We start from the raw sequence: 12590 nt of genomic DNA on the forward strand, positions 1-12590 counted from the left end.
GTGTTTTCTTGTTGTGTGTGTTTTGTGTTTTTGCGTTCAAGAATGTGTGTGTGTCTGTGTGTGTGTGTGTGTGTGTGTCTGTGTGCGCGCGATTATTTGCATGTGTAGGCAATCGCCAGGCCAAAGCCTCTGGAAGCTAGCCCCAGTTACCTGAGCTGAAGATCCAAACTCTGCTTCCACTCATATTTTCCAGTCAAACACCACAGCTTGGACGCAGGGGCTGTTTTTCTATGTTTTACTTTGTTTTGCTTGCTGCATCAAGTGTACAGCAGACTTTGAGCGAGAGTGACTGAAGGGCATGTTTTCAGGCTCTAATTATGGCAAACAGATCACAACTGGAGCCAAATGTCTATTGGCTTTGCCCTAGCGACCAAACATTTTTAAGACAACAAAAAGTGAAGCTAACTAATCTCCGCTCCATTGTTTCCCTATTTAATTAAATGCAGCAGAACTCTATGATAAATCAACTCTCAGGATTAAAAGAGGTGGCCAACTTGATTTGTTCCACTTTTAAACGTCAAGTCTAATTGTCTCAAACTTGCCAGAAAACTTTCATTTCTTGATTAAAGTAAGTGAATTAAAACAAATAAATAAGCATCAGGAAAACATTAATTGACACAATGGCCCCAATTTTAACTCCCCCGATGCCTGGATGAAACCTGGCTGGGGATATGGGGGCAATTAAAATGGTAGAAGCCCCTCTAACTCCACTGACTTCCCAATGGTTTTGGATATTAATCTGCAAGAAAACACACTGGCATGTTCATTTCCCACTTACTCATGGCAAAATGAGGCACAGTCGATTATAAAAGTCAGTCCACACATAATTCCCGATGGACGAATCCTGCTCGGAGGTAGCCTGCCAACAATTCCCGATGGACGAATCCTGCTCTGAGGTAGCCTGCCAACAGAAGATAAGTGTTAGGATTGGGTTTGAATGGCATCTCACTGGGTTCTTGCAATCAGGAAAGTGAAGGTGTTAGGAGGTGGAGTGTTCTGCAGCAGTGAAGACCCAAGCTTTGCTTGTGGGGCCAGAGGAGCACCCCTCTGTAAAATTAACCCTCTTTTATGCACCGAATTGGGGTCAGCAAGAAACAGAGGCATTTGAGAGCTGGAGGTAGTGCTGAGAAAAGCTGTTAGGGGGTCTGAATGGTGAGGAAAGACTTTCAAATTTTTCAGTCTAGGAAATATGCGTCTTATCGGTAATCTTATAGAAGTGTATAAATTAATAAATGGTACATAAAAGATTAATCTGAAATACTACTTTAAATTAAAAGTGGGAGTAAGATGAGATGACAGCTTGAAATTAGTAAATGGTGATTTTATGGCTATTTCATGCACAAAGTGATGGACTTGTGAACTGGACGGTGGATACAAAAGACAATTAGAGGCAGCGAAGTGGGAAGTATGGAGTCATACTGTTTGGATAAATGGGACAAATGGCCTTCCTTAGCAGTAAGTACCTTGAGATCGTCAGCTGGAGTTGCAGCAGGGAATCAAGGATTCGGCAGTGAAAAATCCTACATGAGAGAATAGCTTAGCGCATAGATTGCAACTTCAACGAGCTTTCATTTGGTGAATTGCTCCAAATATCTGCCATGAATAAATACTTGAATTAAATTGCTGTCTCAGATTCACTTGTTCATTTTTCGTTCAATAAATTTACTTGATAATTGGACCTATGTGAAACATCCTGACCTTCTGCTGAGTTTTAGAAGGTGGGAGTGCTGTAAACATGATAACTAGGAGACAAATTTTCTGATCATAGGTAAATAGGAATGCGGGTGATCAGGAAAGACCACCATGATCCATTTGGTTGGCCACAGAAAACTTACTTGGATATCAGTACCACTGGGATACTCTCCGAATCGTAAGGGGCTAAGACTTACCTAGGAGACTAATCTAAAAGACTGGAGTTGAAATGCCTGGAGTAAGAAAGGCTTAAAAAGGTCAAAGGGATAGCTCCCTGACGTTGCACCAACACCCACCCCCAATTCTGCAAACGCCAGGCTAATGTGGGCAACCAGTTTCTTTCCGTTTTTTCTCATTTGAAAGCTCTTGGCTCCGAGTTCTGCCTTTCTTTTCCATTCTTAGAAAGAACTTCCTGCCCTTATTGATGCCCTCAGCACCTTTCAAATCACTTTTCCCCCATAGGGGTAAACTGAATCACTTCCAGCTGAACACAAATGGCTGTGACACTCCAAGAATGTCCGTTCTGCCTGTTTCTTGGTGTTCAAAATCACAAAGGGCAAATTTCACCCTCCCCCCACCTCCCCCCCCCATCTTCCCTCACTACCCCCTGCCTCTTTGACCTCTCCACCACCAACCACCTGCCCCACTGCCACGTCCCCCTGCCCCCACCCCAGCACCCCAACCCCCCCGCCCCCCCCCCAGCCCCACAGGGCTGTCAAGGCTGAGAGGATTGGGTTACAAGTCATTCAGTAATAAAAACGCAGCAGCCAGCAACGAAGATAAAATGGAAAAATCTGTTCCAGTTGCTCTGAAGATAGCTGAGGCTTCGATCGAAGGGTTAACGCGAACAGCACCACATCCAATTGCAGAGAAATCAGGGAAATCTGTTTCGAAACATGAAATAAAAACATCATGGCAGCCAGTAAACAGCTCTTTGATGGGGAGTGCGGGAACCAGGGCTATCAATTACATCACCTTCATTCCATTTGGGAATCTGCTGTAGTGAACGTGCTGGCTCTGATTTTCAGTTCCAGACGCCGATCTCATCTCACGCTGAAACATTCCTGTACAGTGCAAGACTGAAATGCACCCCCACTGGTTGAAACCTCCCCTGAAACAGCAAGTTAAACTTTCCCCCCTTCAATTCCCTGACCTGGGGGTACTAGCCTGTTACTAGGATAAGGTTCCATGGGCACTGGTTGCTCTCTGGTACCTTCCTAATAGGCTAATTTTCAACTGTAAACTTAAAGATTGAGTGAACAGAAGGAGCTTTGGCTACAGTAAGGGTGGGGGTGGTGCTGTTGTCATCACAGCCAAGTCTCACTAGAAATTCACATACGCATGCTCTTGTTAGGAGGGTCCATTGGATTCTTGTAGGAGCAGGGTTCCCTGGTAGCTGTTTCTGCCTCCCCCCAAAGCCTAGGGCACTGAGGCCAATTGTTACGGCTGGTCTGCTGCTCCAGGTGAGATCAGGTGAGCCACCAAAGAGCTGAGCCTCCAACTTTCTAGTTTAAGCGGCTCAATGTCCAGGAACAGAAAGACTTCCATTTACATAGTGCCTCTCATGACCCCAGGACATCCCGCAGTGCTTTGCAGCCAATGAGGCACTACTTTTGAAGGGCAGTCACGACTGTTAATGTAGGAAACGCAGCATCCAATTTGCACAAAGCAAGATCCTGCAAACATCAATGCTGTTTTTCGGTGTTGGGTGAAAGCTAAATATTGGCCAAGATTCTAGGGAGAACGTTCCTGCTTTTCTTTGAAATAAATAGTTCCACAGGATCTTTTACATCACCTGAGAAAGCAGACTTGGTTTAATGTCTCATCTGAAAGGGGCCACCTCCCGACAATGCAGCGCTCCCTCAGCATTGCATGGGAGTGTCAACCTAGATTTTGTGTTCAAATCTCTGGAGTGGGACTTCACCCACAATCTCCTGACTCAGTGTCAAGACCGCTACGATTGAGCCATGACTGACTCCTTTACTCCATCGTTTTTTTTATACTAGTGTCGAATTTAAAAAGCTATCACTTGATACAGATTTATTCTTTACTGTTTACAAATCATTAATTGATTATTAAACTGCTTGCATGTAATCCTATAGATAAATCATGAACGCTACACATTAACTCAATCTTCCCAGCAGTGGCACCACTGGGTGTCGTATATCATTTCCTTTTGCTCCATTTAATTATTGTGACGTTATTCAGCCATATTTTATTGCTGTGCCCAAAGCACTCTGTGCTCATTACTTCAGGCCACCTACCTTATAATTACATCAGTTACCTACTAAGAGCTGCAAAACTACTGACACAAGTGTGGCGAAGAAGAACCTTTATCCAACCCCGCCCAATTTCAGATACCCTGCTCCATATCCTGCGGATGGGGTAATTTGCATAAGCAGGCCAGGCGTGTGGTGCCTGGCAACATAATTTAGTGGCAAAGCAAAGCAGGTCACAGTCAATCTATCTGATGGCGACAGACATTAGGCTGAAGAAAACAATCAGAAAAAATGTCAACACCCAACAGAGACCCGGATTTTCCTGCCCGCACCCCCCCCCCCCCCCCACCCCCCCATGCCGGGACCCGCCATGGGAGATGCAATGCGCCAGCCATAAGTCCAATGACTTTCGGCGGGACCAGAAGATCCCAGTGGCGAGCAGGGCCGGAAAATCCTGGGCATTGTCTTTACACCTCCTCAGAGTAAAATAATGGGTCCCCTCCATCTTACTCTAGTATAGGTTTGGGTCCTTTTAAAGGCCTTGCCAACCCTCAATACTGGTTCTGCTGAGGCCTACCAGGGTCGTGATGGGCAGAAGCCTCAAGAAAGGCCACAGACTTCCCAGACAGTGACTCTGCCTCAACAGTATGACTGGGCTGAAAGATACAACTTGTGGCAAATCTCAAAACTTTATTTGTACCTTTTTATATGGGGTGTTTTTTTTTTATGTGAGAATGAAATCCTTTCCACTCAGGGTCAGTGTTAGCAGTTGGGTGCAGTGAGGGTGGTGGGGGGCCTATGGAAAAGAAAGGTATTTTTCCTTTTATTTCCAGCACACCAATGTGTTCTCCATCTTTCTCCCTCTCTCTCAGTTATGATAGACAGGTGTGATTGAAACACCTTTCATTCACCACACAAGTGTTATTAATAGGAGCCCGGACAACACTACCGTTATTGAATAAGTGGTCTATTAGAAAATAAGGCTTTTCATCAAATCAAACGTTACAGAAATTAAATAATCTGTGTTACAATTGCTTCATTGCACCTTGCATCAACAAAGGCACAAAATACATGGTTCCAAGGAAAGTTAATACAAATTATAATCCCGTACAAAAATGAGGATCGCACTTTGTGTTACCAAAGAGCCCTCTGTCGTTGCCTAAAGTTGAGAACTTTTATACAGAACTCCTCTGACTGCGATAATGATATAGTCCTTCCAGGATTTGCCTTCTTTAAGTTAACCCTTTTACTGTTGCTCTTGTTTTTCTGTTTCTTTATCACACCCAATGACTCAGAAAATGTTACAAAATAAATGTCAAAACAATAAAAAATGTCAAAATTTCAAGCACAATATTTCACTGATCGCACATGATTAATTGCAAAGTAAACCCCTGCTATGCTGCTGCATCAATCACTCCTCAATGAAGTACTGGATAATCATATACAGAGCAAAACAGAAAGAAAGCCTTGCACGTATAATATCAGGATGTCCCAAAGTGCTTTACAACCAATGCAGTACTTTTGAAGTGGAACTGTGGCAACTAATTTGCACACAGCAAACTCCCACAACAAGCAGTGAAATAAAAGATCAAATCATCTGATTGGCACAAGAGAGCAGAAGAAGCTCCTCTGCTCATCTTCAAATAGTGCAGTGTGATCTTTTATATCCAACTGAGTGGACACATGAGGCTTTTTTTAACATCTCTTCTGAAATGTAGCATTTCAGGCAGTGTAGCACTCCCTCAGTGCTGCACTGCCATGTCAGCCTTTATGTGCTAAAGTTTGGGAGTGAGGCTTGAACCCACAACCTTATGGGCAGAATTTTACAGCCCCAGCGCGGTGGGGATGGGGCCGTATAGTGCGGTGAGCCATTCAAAAATCCATTGACTTCGGCAGGACTGTAAAATCCCACTGGCATAAAATTCTGCCCTATGACTCAGAAGTGCAAATACTGCCAATTGAACCACAGTTGACACATATAGCTCACAAAGTGCCTTCAATTGTGCTCCAATCTCAAAAGACCCACATGAGCAATGTGCCAATTTCCCAATCTAGAGCTAATTCATGCTAATTAATGGTGAATTATGGATAGTTCTGTGCTTTGGATCTATGGTCACTACACATTGGATTGGGTTTACAAAACTCAATTCATAATACATTACTGCAGCCAGAAAACAGGGGAGGTTTTCATGTCATTGGTCTGGGCCCAGAGCACAAGAGGCTCTATTTCACTGACTGGGTCATCAAATCCATCCACTCACAACCCAACTTCCATTTTCTCTTAAAATGGGTCTGGTATCTTAGGAACTAAGGGGCTGAATTGCCTCTTTGGTTCCACCATTGCAGAGCAGAGGAGGAAAATTGTGCAGGGTCTCATCCCATTATCTCTCCATCTCTAAGGCCACTTCAGAGATTTTCCGTCGGGCATATAATATGCCCACCCAAAGACGGGATGTCAGGAGGTAATCTCAAAATAAAACAAAAATGAAAAGAAAATACACCATATGCATTATTGCTGTCACTTTCTCCTTCACAGCTCTGACCACTCAGAACATTGGTGCTTTCTTAATCGTCGAAATTGACCATGAGGGCAGGGGCTGTTACATTTGGGATAGCTGCTTTGCCATTTGCAGAGTGATTGACTCAGCTAAAGCAGCAAATTCAAAGGGAACATTTGTTTCTTTAAAATTTTGGTTGTTCAATTAGTATTGCTAGCCAAGGTGTAGTGTGGCAACCTGCTACTGCAATCTCAGGGTGCCTGACTCTGTTATGATAAGGAGCCGGAGCCCTGGAAACTGGCAGGGGTCAGGAAGCAGGCATGGGGTGAGCAGAAGTCTCTGTCCCCATTGTTACAAAGAGGAAGATTCTGCTCCAAGTCTTGCGTGCTAACATCGTTTATCCTTCATGCTTAGAAAATTTGATATTGCAACAAGCAGAGGGCACATTGAATTCCGTCCAGGGAATAAAAGAAAACCTGAGAAACAGTGGCCGTAAAGAAAGGAGGCAAAAATTCCACAAAGAAGCATTTGTTCAGGGCTTGTGATGCGTGTCCCCTTTATGATAAAACATAAGCAGGTCCTTTTGAGCTGTATTCAAAAATACAAAAGTGCATCATATTTATGGTTCTCTCTATCTACAAAGTGTACTTACATTGTGAAACATATATTAAAATAAACCTGGCAGTGTATACAGCAAAGTCAGCAAGGTGTTCCCCCAGCCCCCATTTAAAGAAATGACAGTGCAGGTCAGCATGTTGTTTCTTCGCCTCACGTGATCAGTTGATTTACCGGCCTTCCGACAGTCTCATTTTATAACGAATGATCGAAACTGGGTTTTAATTCCTTTTGATAATGGCAAACAGACATTGTACACAGCTGCCAGTCTGAAGCTGTAGTTGCCAGTGACCAACTGTCTAGACTGACAGCCATTCACAGTGCCCAATAGCTCAGACTATCAGCAGTTCAAGGTGCCCATAAGTTTAGACTGCAGGTGCTGGCAGTGCCAACCAGTCCAATCTGCCAGATACTCCTTATGCCCATCTTTGAATGCAGGTAGTTGTTCACAATGCTAATCCTTTGCCAGTGCTTTCAGCCCACAGCCAGCAATTATTTGCAGCGCACATCAGTTTGGGCTGGCATGAAATCATTGCCCATCAATAAAGGGTGGTGGCTGTTGGCAGCCCTTTAAGTCCAAACTGGCATTCATTTCCAGGCTGGCAGTCATTCAGTGCCTATCAGTGAAGGCTGCCAGGGGCTCACAGTGAATGCCAAAAGTAAAAGTAAGTAGCTGCCGACAATGTCCTGTGCAGGTGGCATGTTGTTGGCATTGGCCATTCTTTCACATTGGCAGTCATTCCCAAAGTCAAGACCAGTAGCTGTTCTCAGTCCTGTTCAATCCAGTCTGGCGGCCATTGGCAGTGCAAATCAGGCTCGGCTGGCAGACACTCATTGCATATCAGTCCAAGCTAGCAGTTGTTTGCAGAGCTTGTTGGTCTAGGCCAGAGTAGCCATCAATAAGAGCTGGTCACAGTTGGCAGTGCCTGCCAGTAAAGGCTGGTGAGATTCACAGTGCACATCAGAGAAGGCTGGCAGCTATTGGCAATTCCGATCAGCCCAAGTGGATAACTGTTGGCAGTTCACATCTACCCAGGCTTGCTTCAACCTCAGGCTTGGATACCCACAAGTACATAAGGAGTGCATGAGATTTTAGCAACAACGTTAGTTAATAAAATCACAGCACTGGGTTAGCTTTCAGTTTAACTCTTTCCCCCTCGTCAGAGATTACTACAGCTATCCCAGACTCCAAGGTAAGAAGAGGTTAGAAAGAGCAGATACAGTATTTCAAAGGTTGGTAGATGTACTCAGTCAAAAAGATTCATTTTGCTGTCCAATAGATTCCGAGGAACTGAATAGTGATTTGAGGATCCTGAAAATGGCATTGACCAAGAGAAATCAGTGAAATTGCTGTAAGTAAAGGTCAAAGGTTCAAAAATACTAATATTTTGATACATAAAAGTAGGATGTTTGAATTCCTATGGAATGAAATCGTACGAACGAGTCAGCATCTCTATTCACATTGCAGATGAACAATTTCCTGAAAATAAAAACATAAAATGCTGGTGAAACTCAACAGATCTGGCAGCATCCATGGAGAGAGAAACAGAGCCAACGCCTCAAGTCCATATGACCCTTCTTCAGAGCTAAAGCATTTTAACCAGCATATTCTGTTTTTATTTCAGATTTCCAGCATCCACAGTATTTCACCTTTAATTTCCTGAGAATGTTTAGCATGTTTGTATTAAACTCCTGTAACTGCTATTTTAGTGGAGGTGTTCACCCACTTCACACAGCAAATCATCCTTTTGATCTCTATCCATTTTAGTCCCCTCCTTTCTTGGCTCTGTCCAGTCCTGTAATGGGACTTTTTCAGCCTGAATGTGCCTACTCTGTTGAAAGGTCCCGACTGAAATGCTAACCTGACTTTCATATGCTAACGGGCTTGCAGGATTCTCTGTTTACATTTCAGATTGCTGCATTTGCAATTTTTCTAATTATCTTAGTAAGGAATGTGGAAGTTTCCTACAAACGCTTAACCAACATTCACTTACCCTCTGCCTGCCTCACCCAATGTCCTTACTAGTTGCATATATAGGAACATTACAAACAGGAATCAGCCATTCATCCCCTCATTCCTGCTCCATTCTTTGGTTAGACCATGGCTGATTAGCACCTTAATTCCATTTACCCGCCTTTACTTAACAAAAATCTATCAATCTCAGTCTTGAATCTCTTATTGTCACAGCATCCACAGCCTTTTGGGTAGAGAGTTCTACATTTCTACCGCACTTTGTGTGAAGACAAAGTGATTTCCTGATTTTGCTCCTGATTGGTCTAGATCTAATCATAAGATTATGTGCCCTTTTTTGTTCTTGATTTCCCCATCAGAGGAAATAGTTTCTCTGTATCTACCCAAATAAATGCCTTTTAAAATTTTAAACACCTCAATCAGGTTACTCCTGTTGTAAACTCCAAGGAGTACAAGACAATTTTATGCAACTTGTCCTTGTAATATTACCCCCAGATTGGTACATCCCAGATCACTACACCCCCTTGTGCATCAACACTCTTGCTGTAATAGCCATCAGAGGAAAGAGACTTTCATGCTTCTTGGCCATTCTGCTCAGGGCTTTGTGATGGGTTTATTGCCTCCAATAGACATCAATCAGCCTCTACACAAGGAATGCACAGATACAGCAGGAAGGTAAGATAAGATGCCAATGGGAAGAGCTGCAAATTTAATTATAGGGATGTCGCAATTCAATGTTTGATGGCACTGTAATTGCTTAAGTACGGTACAAAGTGCAGTCACACTTTGATAATCACCCCGCTGGAAATTACTGCTAATTTTCTTGTATTACCAAGAATGTTAGTCTCTGTTGAAGTGTACACTTTGGTGTACATTGGGTGATGTCTTGACTGATCATCTTTCAGCCTGACTGTGAGTGTTTGCTTTGGATCGGAGTGGAGCTATGTAAGTTCACATCTGGACCACTATTGAAAATCACTATAAGACTTCAGTATAGTTATGTTGATCATCAGTAAAAGGACGGAAGGTGTCGGCGACAGTGCTATCAACCGGCGCTCACTCAGCAATAACCTGCTCACTGACACTCAATTTGAGTTCCACCAGGGCCACTCAGCTCCTGACCTCATTTCAGCCTTGTTCTGAACATGGACAAAAGGGTAAATTTAAGTGGGGAGGTGAGAGTGACTGCCCTTGACGTCAAGGCAACATTTGACCAAATGTGGCATCAAGGAGCCCTAGCAAAACTGCAATCAGTGGGAATAAGGGGAAAAAATCTTCAGTGGTTGGAGTCATACTTAGCACAAAGAAAGATGGTTGTGGTTATTGGAGGTCAATCACCTTAATCCCAGGACATTGCTGTAGGAGTTCCTCAGTATAGTGTTGTGGGCCCAACCATCTTCAGCAACTTTATCAATGACCTTCCCTCCATCATAAGGTCAGAAGTGGGGATGTTCGCTGATGATTGCACAATGTTCAGCACCATTCGCGACTCCTCAGATACTGAAGAAGTCTGTACCTGCATGGACAACATTCAGTCTTGGTCTGACAAATGACAAGTAACAGTCATCCCACAAAAGTGCCAGGCAATGACAATGTCCAATAAAAGAGAATCTAACATTTTCCCCTTGACACTCAATGGCATAGCAAGCCTCAAGATGTATTGGAGCAACTCGCCAAGACTCCCTTGACAGAAATTTCTAAACCCGCCACCCCTACTGCCTTAAATGACGAGGGCAGCAGATGCGTGGGAAGATCACATTTGCAAGTTCCTCTGCAAGTCACACATCATGCTGACTTGGAAATATATCCCCTGTCCTTCACTGTCGCTGGGTCAAAATCCTGGAACTCCCTCCCTAAACCAGGAGTTCCTTGTACTGTGTATCACATGGACTGCAGCAGTTCAAAAAGGCAGCTCACCACTACCTTCTCTAAAGCAATTAGGAATGGACAATACTTTCTGGCCTTGCCAGCAAAGCCTATATTCCATGACAAAATGAAAAAAAGGGGGGTCTTTCCGTAGACAAACTGATTTTCCGAGATGTAAGCGGTCCTCAAGTAGAATGTTAGCAGACATGTAGTACTCAAGGACTGGAATGGCAATGATTAAGAATGAAACTTTTTCTCAACTATGGACCCAGTGACCGCAGCAAACATGGCTAAGTCTACATATAACACCATTCAGATGCCAACATGAGCTTGCTCTGACAATATTTAAACTTGGCCCTTTGTCCTGGTATCGCATGAGTTAGAAATAACATAGCTTTCTAACTGCATCACCTCTACAATGGGCACAGCTATTGGCATTGGTTCAAACTCCAGCATAAAGTGTAAGCAAACCAAACTGGCAGCTTTCTCATGTTGCAGAAAAGGTGGATCTGCAAAGATATGCAAATACACATTTGGCACAATGGGGGAGCCATAGCACTGCTTCAGACAGCCTGTTTTCCTATGATTGGTGAATGGGTGAAATGAAAGCCAAAGAGCAAATGTTCCTCACAAATTTAAAGTTAAATTCTCAATTCACAGCAGAAGAAAAAGCAGGGGCTCTGAAAAAGCTCGAACTCAACCGGGGAAACATTCAGCATTGTTGTGCCAATGGTTTTGGTGGTGGTAAATTAGCGGTGGGTGGGCGAAATTTGGTCCTTGAGACCACACACAAGTTCTCCTGCAGAGGACAAAAAGTACGCTAGCTGCAAAATTGGAAGCTGACGACTTCTCGGAGTGCAGGGTACTCACCTGAAACAGGTATCCAGCATCTTGCTAATGCAAATCAGTAATCTGGATGCCAGTTGATGGACCCCAATTGAAATTGGTCAGCAGGTGGGTGAAACGTATATCCTGCTTGCTTTGCTCACTTGTTTCGGGTCTTGAGTGACTTAACCAGTGGTCGTTAAGCCTCTCAAACTTAGCAGGAATGCTTCACCTGGCTCCAAATAAAATGCCACAGGGCGCTGTCGATCTGTGTCTGCCCTGCTCCATTCCACCACCTGGCACATGATTACCTGGTCTCACCAGGAATATCTAACTGGCAGGGTCAGATGAGGGGATTGAGGCTGACACCACCCCCAACACCCACAAAAAACAAAAATTAAATTATTTTCATAATTTTTAAATAACGTTTGCATTGTACAAGTTCAATAGTCGATACAACCATTGAGGTTTTCCAACATATAACTGGACAAAACTCAAAACCACACAGCATATGCTGTCCTCTGGTACCTCACACCAGTGACCATTCATGTGGAAATCGGATGATCAGTCCTCAACTATTTGGTCACACAGACAATTGGAAATTTTGTGCATTTAACTTCGTTATTTCCCCCCTCAGACTTTCATAGTTTTAGACTAATATAACTTCCTCCTGCCTGGATGTCGGATATACCTACAGCTTGTGATGAGCCATAATATGGTTGTGGCAGTGGTGAGGTGGGGGGGTGTGGGGTGGGATGAGGGGTCAATTTTTAAAATTGACAATTAGCTTTTGCTGGTGTTCCAGGGTTAGAAGCAATAAGCAAGGACAACCCAAGACGGTGACGCACTCTTTGGTCTGATAGCAGTTTGGTCACTGAATTGAATGAGCTCTATCATTGGCAT

General features: G+C 43.7%; 2 long non-coding RNA genes across 3 annotated transcripts in view; one reads left to right on the forward strand and one right to left on the reverse strand.

The window, feature by feature from the left end:
* LOC144687136 (uncharacterized) overlaps positions 1-12590 on the forward strand; it is an 86692-nt gene that overhangs the window by 48142 nt on the left and 25960 nt on the right. Inside the window, exon 2 of the long non-coding RNA XR_013578078.1 lies at positions 8305-8376. This is a non-coding gene — a long non-coding RNA (uncharacterized LOC144687136). The remainder of the gene's footprint in view (positions 1-8304; positions 8377-12590) is intronic.
* LOC144687135 (uncharacterized) overlaps positions 1-12590 on the reverse strand; it is a 29151-nt gene that overhangs the window by 14337 nt on the left and 2224 nt on the right. For both annotated transcript variants that reach the window (XR_013578077.1, XR_013578076.1), the window contains exons 2-3: positions 10335-10512; positions 779-901 (exon numbers count right to left, since the gene is read on the reverse strand). This is a non-coding gene — a long non-coding RNA (uncharacterized LOC144687135). The remainder of the gene's footprint in view (positions 1-778; positions 902-10334; positions 10513-12590) is intronic.

The sequence above is a fragment of the Cetorhinus maximus genome, chromosome 12, assembly GCF_964194155.1.
Source record: "Cetorhinus maximus chromosome 12, sCetMax3.hap1.1, whole genome shotgun sequence".
NCBI lineage: Eukaryota > Metazoa > Chordata > Chondrichthyes > Lamniformes > Cetorhinidae > Cetorhinus > Cetorhinus maximus.